We start from the raw sequence: 8,344 nt of genomic DNA on the forward strand, positions 1-8,344 counted from the left end.
GGTTGCAGACCTTCTTTCAGTCTTTTTATTATCACTGGGTCAGAAATAATCCCCAGATGGTAACATTGATTTCAAGACTGGCCATTCAAAGAAATTTATAGATTGCAAATTTATTCTGCCCAATTACCTATCAGCATAGTAATGATTGGCAAACTCCAGATGTGACTCTTTCATTTCCCCTTAGCCCTCACGTCACACAGTAAATGTTTATTTGACTTGGGTCACGCCCTTCCAATTGTTATAGATCCGTAATGCATCATACAGATGTATGGTGAGGAATCCTAAATTGGGGAGTGGTAACGACTAGAGTAGGGTAGATGACTGCTTATTGTGATCATTCACGTCTTGATTTCCTGTAACTTTGCTCTCTTTTACAAACCCAGTGAACATTCATATATTTCCGATTTCAAAGAAATCTGAACAATAGGTATAAGGCCCAAGTTAAGAAAGATTCTCAACAATTCAACTTCTCTGATTGGCTTTAAGAACCACACACACACACACACACTCATACACATACACACACACAATAGGGACCTTAACTCCCACATTTTAGAGCTCCATCTGCTCCATTTTTCAGGAGCAAAAACTTTTCAATAGGTTTCATAAGATTTGGATTTTGGAATCGGGTCATAAAGATAAGTCGTATGGGATAAATATGTCATTATTACAATTTTTGTTAGGGTGTGTAAAGAGGGAAAGTACCCTCATTAAAATTGTTAATCTGCAATTTTGATGAAATTTGAATCACAGGTACTCCAGTTCATTAGAGAAAATATTTTTTACAAAGTCTAATTCTTCACAACTCCATGTGATACGGGCAAAGCCGGGTATCTCTGCTAGTATGTATACATATATATATATATGTATGTATGTATTATGTATGTATGTATATATATATATATATATATATATATATATATATATTATATATATATATATATATATATATATATAATATATATATATAACGTAACGAGACCGTAACGGATGACAATAAAAGCATACAGACAGGTGGATGATACAAAGATGGACAGGAAAACCAGGACGAAACATTCGTAGCTTTCTATTCATCAGTCAAGCTTCCAATTATCATTACAGTTTCGGCCTATTACACTTGAGACGGTTCAACATCGGTAGGTCTCAAAAACCTAAGTTAAGTGCATTAAATTTTTCGAAGAAAGCGAGCGACATCACGGACGAAAACAAAAAACGAGAAAACGGAGAAAATGCTACGCGATTACAAATAGAAGCAACGAGAATAAGAAAAGGTGTCTTTCGACTAAAAGAACAATTTAAGTTAAGCTGGTGCCACCTGATTCCGTAACCGACAAGGCTATCAGATGTTGTTACACATCGGTAGTCAGAATGTGCTTTTGCATTATTTTAGTCCTCAAATGACGCCTCCCCGATGGTTAGGTGAGCAGGCCAACATTCCTCCACCCCTGATCGATAGGAGGACTGCAACAACGTAAAAGGAAGTGCTGTGCTCAAGGGCACAACGCGCCGCCCAATCAGGGAATCGAACCCTCGATCTGGCGATCGCGAGTGCAAAAGACTTACCACTAGGCCACGCGCCTTCACACATATATGCATACATACTTTTACACACACACACACAGTTGGAAACAGATGCATTAAATAGGTGAAAGTTACTGTATTGTTTGCAGCCCCTGATTATATTCACGTTACTCTTAACTCTGCCGTATGATTCGGTAGTGGACATGCAAACACTATAGGGTCATTACGTAGTATGAAGCGCGCATCTATTATGTGAGAATACTAGGATGTGTGAAGTTGACATTTCGTGTTTTTGATATTCCTTACGATCGTTTCAGCGATTGTTAATCAAAATCGATCACTAATCGCAAGTTATAAAGTACAACATGTAAAATATGTTTGATCATATTGATTAGGGACCGATTTGTTAGACGGAGTTGAAGTACCTTTTTAAGAAGGGTTTTAGCAAAAAATATGTTCCTTGGTTCCAAAGTTACTGTAAGGCGGCACAACTCGACGAGGTAAAAGACGAAACAAACACAGAGTGTAACAGGATGACGCTCAGGCAAAGTGAAAAAAGAAGGAAATCTTTTTTTTTTATGTTTCAAGTAAAGATAAGATATAGTAGGGGAGAAAAGAATGGAAAACAAAATGGAGAGATAGAAACATACATGCATCCAACACTCACGGCATTCTAAAACATCAGAACAGTTAGTTACGGATCTAGAATGAACTCATCGATGTGTTCGAACCTGTTTTAGCAATGCTAGGCTGGTTGTGATTTAATTTTTAACCCTGTTTTCATTTTGAGAGTGTGTTAATATTCTCTTATGAGGTTTAAAGGTCTCAGCTACTCTTCTAGAGTGAGAGCCATGTACAACTTGTGATTCAAGGGTCCACAGCTATTTAATTATTTGCCAAGACATATGAGGGATATTCATGGAGTAGGAGTAGCTGCTTTCAAGAAACAACTTAACATCCTGGCTATACACGATCCCAGATATATCACGTCAAGAAACTAGATCACATCAAGAAACTTAAAAGAGGGCAGCAGTGTCGATCTCACTCCTTCATCACAGCCATTAGCATAAAGATTGACCAGTGAAAATCTGGCGGTGCTCCAAGATGGTCACTGCATTTAGGATGAAACATAAAAGAATAAACGAATAAATGGTTTGACAGCTCTTTAGTTGTAATGAAACTCAAAGTTAATCACAGTTTGAGATCACTTACTTTTCCAGAATATTTTAGTTGTAAAATTGGATTTGCTTTTGCATAATAAGTAATCCATATAACACCTGCAGAGTAAATCTGAAGTGTTGTTTGACTTGATTATTTATGCATGTATGGGACACTGTATGTAATGTTTAGATAATTATGTCGTCTTACCTATATTTTATTGTTTGGATTCCCATAATATATTACAATAACCTTATAGACCATATAGGCGGTAACCATACACGTCTAAATATTCAAGTGACCATTGTAGTAAAAAATCAAGCTAGTTAATAATAACCAAGTGACAAGAAATCTTTGATGAATTACTGTGTTTAAGTGTATATGTGGCTGGATGTTTGCATGTACTCGAATCCAGGTAAACATGTGTCTGAGTGTGAATGTGCTCGCACTGATCGCGTGTAAATATCTTACAGTTATTTCCTTGAATTTCTCACCATAACAACCGACCCTATGAGACTATATGACTCGGGAAGGATCTTCATCATTACACAAATACACACACACACACAACACACACACATACACACACATACATACATACATACATACATACACACATACATACATACATACATACATACATACATACATACATACATACATACATACATACATACATATATATATATATATAAGAGAGAGAGAGAGAGAGAGTTTGAAGTGATGTATAGGCATGCATACATATATACATCTAAGCTAGAAACCGGCTCTTTATTGCCAAGATATCTTGAAATAAAACTGAATGTACAACATACGTACATACATACGTACGTACGTACATACATACATACATATATACATACATGCATGCATACATACATACATACATACATACATACATACATACATACATACATACATACATACATACATACATACATATGTATGTATATACATACATACTACATATGTATGTATATACATACATACATATGTATGTATATATGTATTATATACAACGAGTTACTACAGTTTTTGTCTACCTCATTCACTTACAAAACATTGGGCAATCTGAAACAATAGTAGAAGGCACCTACCCAAGAGTCATGCAGCAGCGAGACTCGAAACTTCCAAACCACGCAACCACTCAGCCACTTTATGTGTAGAAAATACTGATATTTTACTCAACATGCAAAGCAGCTTTGTGGGTAAGAGTTGACCCTTGTGTCGTTTCAGTATGAACAATATGGCGCCATCGGGAAGGAAAAAACAAGGGAGAAATTTTGCCTGGAAAAAGAAAAGGAAGAGGTTTATTTGTAGCGGAAAGTGTGAAACATTGCCTCGTATTCTCTAATCGATCATACCAGAAACACCTGGTACCATATATGATACCAAGATTATCAAGATTATCGATAGATTTTTTGCAGCGGAAATATTTCGAATGTCGTTTAAAAATGTCAGATAAAATCTGAAAAGCAATAAATAAACGTGCATGTATGTTATTATTCAGTTTTCTTCAAGATTTCTTGCCAATAGAGAAAGAACTGGCTTTTAACCTAGATCCTGGGTTCCTTCATTGGGATATCAACAGGGTATTTTTGTATGTATGTATGTATGTATGTATGTATGCAGATTTGAATGTTTTGTTTTATGTATGTTCATATATATTTAAATGTATGTTCATATATATTTAAATGATAAACTTCTGGTACGTTTTACAGATTTTTACAGTTCCGGTGTTTGTACATGGGTTGGACAAAATAATGGAAACACCTAGCATCATAGCATAATTTTGAAATATCTATAAAACAGTCAAAAGCTTGTTTATTTTTATGTTTTGCGATTTATTTGCGTATATTGGCCATAGTTGGAAATAAGGTAAAGGATAACTCGTTCGACAAAGTGTTACTATTAAGTGTTACTTAATATGTTTTGCTAAAGTTGCTGTTTCTTTTCAGATATCATCAGAAAAGGGTAATTAAGATTCATTCAAATGACAGATCTATCGGACTTTCAAAGAGGTCAAATTGTTGGTGTTCGTATGGCAGGCACTAGCGTAACGACAACCGCCGAATTGTTTGGTGTATCAAGAAGCACGTCTCGAAAGTAATGACAGTCTATTTTGTCGAACGAGTTATCCTTTACCTTATTTCCAACTATGGCCAAATATACGTGTGGAGACAACCAAAAGAAGCATTTGACCCAGACTGCCTTCTTCCAACTGTTAAACATGGAAGAGGATCTATGATAATCGGCGGTGGTGCGGGGGCTATATCTTGGCAATCTGCCGGCCCAATGGTTTTCCGTCGTGGCAGAATTAATAGCCAAGACTATTTAAGCATTTTATCTAATCAAATTCATCCTATGTTTGCTGAACTGTTTCCAGGGGAAAACGCAATCTTTCAGGATGATAATGGACCAATTCACAGAGCTAAATTTGTTACTGAATGACACGAGGAGCATTCTAGTGAAGTTGAACATCTTATCTGGTCATCACAGATAATATTATTGAACATTTATTGTGCATTTTAGAAAAACAAGGAGTCGATATCCTCCACCATCATCACTACAAGAACTGGAGACTGTTTTAGCTGAAAAATGGATAAAAATTCCTTTGGAAACAATTCAGACTTTCATAGAATTCAAGCTGTAATTACTGCCAAAGGCGATCCTAGGAAATACTGATATCAGCTGACGAAATATGGAAAACGATGGTTGACTGCACGAGGGAGAAGTCGCCGTGACTGGAAGATCTAAAATGTGAACGAGAGCAACCAGCGTCCACACGTTTATGGAAAGACATCATCAGTCTTCAAGTTTCAATTTTACAGCTCGTAAAAAGAAAACGAAAATGAGAAAAAGAGGAAAGGAAAAAGAAATTTTTTATCAGAAATTTTTGTGTAAATTTGATGAAATTCTGTCATTTTATTAATTTCTCCAGGGCGTGATATTAATAAACCACAATCATATTTCTCGTCGTGCATTTTGAGTATTCAAAGTGTAACAGATTCAGAATATTTTCTGAGAATATACACTTACAAATATTTTTCAACATTGCAAAATGTTCGACAAGTGCTGTCGAACTACTGTTGTTGAGCCTGACGTCATATCTGTGCCCATTAAATTTTTTATTTAATTGTCAGTTTCAGTCCCATTGCGTGGCACCTTAAAAAGTGTCTTCTACTATAGCCTCGGGCCGACCAAAGCCTTGTGAGTGGATTTGGTAGACGGAAACTGAAAGAAGCTCGTCGAATGTATATATATGTGTGTGTGTGTGTGTGTGTGTACGTGTGTGTGTGTGTGTGTGTGTGCGTCTGTCTGTCTGTTTGTGTTTGCCCCCCCCCCCAACATCGCTTGACAACCGATGCTGATGTGTTTACGTCCTTGTAACTTAGCGGTTCAGCAAAAAAGGCTGATAGAATAAGTACTAGGCTTACAACGAATAAGTCCTGGGGTCGATTTTCTCGACTAAAGGCGGTGCTCCAGCATGGCCACAGTCAAATGAATGAAACAAGTAAAAGAGTAAAAAATAAAAAGAGCTAGTTTTTGAAAAACTAGAAGTAAATTTTATTTTGGACTTTAGCATAAGTCCCAGACAAAAAAGATGTCATCAATGAACCGTAACTAGAGTATTAGTTCATGACTATGTAGGGATTTAAATGTCTACAGTTACTGTGTCTCGAATTAGCGAAATTAACTGCCACGGGGGTAAACGTTTTGTTTAAACTACATTGTGTTACAAAGTAACACAAACCTCAATAACCTACAGAGAAAATTTGGTGGATTACTTTTGTTTGACTGCTTTTCGAAGGCGTTCATGCATGCTTCTACCCCTTCATCGTGGCCAACATTGGGATATAAGCAAAAAAATCAAAAGTACCCTGAATGTAGGAACTTGATCTTTTTGCGATAGGGAATAGAAAGCCATCCCGCTACTCCGAAATTTTGGCTGTACAACATTCATATCAGCTGAAAATTGGGCGCATTGGAGGAAATCTTTCGAACTTATTGTGCAGGAGAATTTCATCAAGTTTACACAAAACTGTTTGATTAAATATTCGTCTTCTTTTTTTCCTTTTCTTTCCTTTTCATTTTTATTCTTTTTTTCTTTCTTTTTCTTATCGCCAGTTGTAAAATTGAAACTTGAAGTCCGATCATGTCATTCCATAAACGCGTGGACGTTGGTTACTCTCGTTCATATTTTAGATTTGAATTTTTATAAATTTGAATTTTTATTACTTTTCATTGTGAACTCGACAATGACAGGCTTGCTGTCGAAATATCGTTCAACCAATAAAATGTCTATTGCAATCGCATCGCTCTCATCGTCTTGTCTGTTTAATAATAATAATGATGATGATGATGATGATGATAACAACAACAACAACAACAATAATAATAATAATAATAATAATAATGATAATGATAATGATAATAATGATAATGATAATAATAATAATAATAATAATAATAATAATAATAATAATAATAATAATAATAATAATAAATCTGAAACAGAAGGGTTTATCATAGCGGCTCAAGATCAATGCCTACCAACAAGAAACTACCAGGCCAACATATTAAAGAACGGCAGTAACCCAATATGTCGTGTATGTCAACAACAAAATGAAACCATTGATCATGTTGTCTCCAAGTGCAGTCTTCTAGCGCCTACAGAGTATCTCAACAGGCACGATAGAGCTGCACAATATATTCACTGGGTAATTTGCAAAAACCTGGATTTGCCCCATGAAAAAAACTGGTGGGAACACAATCCACCTCCAGTGCTTGAAAATGACCACATCTCACTCCTCTGGAACTTCACCATTCAAACTGACAGAAAGATAGATGCAAATAGGTCAGACATCATATTGAAAGACTTCAGACAAAGAACATGCCTCCTCATTGATATGACTGTCCCAATCGATATAAACGTATCTGTCAAGACCTAGCAAAAACTGAGCAAATACAAAGATCTTGAAATTGAAATTAGCAAAATGTGGAAGCTGAAGACTAAAACAATACCTGTTGTCATAGGTGCCCTGGGAATGATAGCGAAAGGGGCTGATTGCTACCTAACTCAGATACCAGGAAACCCCCAAAATGGCAGAAATTCAAAAGATAGTGCTCATGGGAACTGCTCATATCCTACGCAAAATACTTTCTATGTAATCTCAAGGTTTAAAACAAACGTAATTTTCGTTTTTTTTCTAGACATTCACTAATACAACACAAAAAAAACAAATATATGGCACACTAGGCATAACAACAACATGAACTTCCAACCTGTTGTCTCTTGAGGTCTCTGGGTGAGACTTGGAGCCAACTTGTACAAATATAAAGCAAAAGTCAAACCTAGAATAATAATAATAATAAGAAGAAGAAGAAGAAGAAGAAGAAGAAGAAGAAGAAGAGAAGAAAAGAAGAAGAAGAAGAAGAAGAAGAAGAAGAAGAAGAAGAAGAAGAAGAAGAAGAAGAAGAAGAAGAAGAAGGTGAACACCGGGGACGTTTAAGAGAAGGTGAACACCGGGGACGTTTAAGATGTAAGAAGGAAAATTCAGAGCTCCGAAATCTATCCACAAACATCGAAAACAAGGACATCCTATGGAGCCAAGGTTTTACTAACAAAGAATTGGACTGTATCCGAGTAAGTAATACTAATTGA

At 36.0% G+C, this 8,344-nt stretch overlaps 1 protein-coding gene across 1 annotated transcript in view; it reads right to left on the reverse strand.

Annotated features, from left to right (window-relative positions):
• The window catches only part of LOC115215173, a 64,789-nt gene extending 60,829 nt beyond the window's left edge, over positions 1 to 3,960 (reverse strand). Inside the window, exon 1 of the mRNA XM_029784355.2 lies at positions 3,777 to 3,960. The gene's annotated coding sequence lies outside the window, so the exon portion shown is untranslated. The remainder of the gene's footprint in view (positions 1 to 3,776) is intronic.
• Between the last annotated feature and the right edge of the window lie 4,384 nt (positions 3,961 to 8,344).

This window comes from Octopus sinensis, linkage group LG8 (assembly GCF_006345805.1).
Source record: "Octopus sinensis linkage group LG8, ASM634580v1, whole genome shotgun sequence".
Classification (NCBI taxonomy): Eukaryota; Metazoa; Mollusca; class Cephalopoda; order Octopoda; family Octopodidae; genus Octopus; species Octopus sinensis.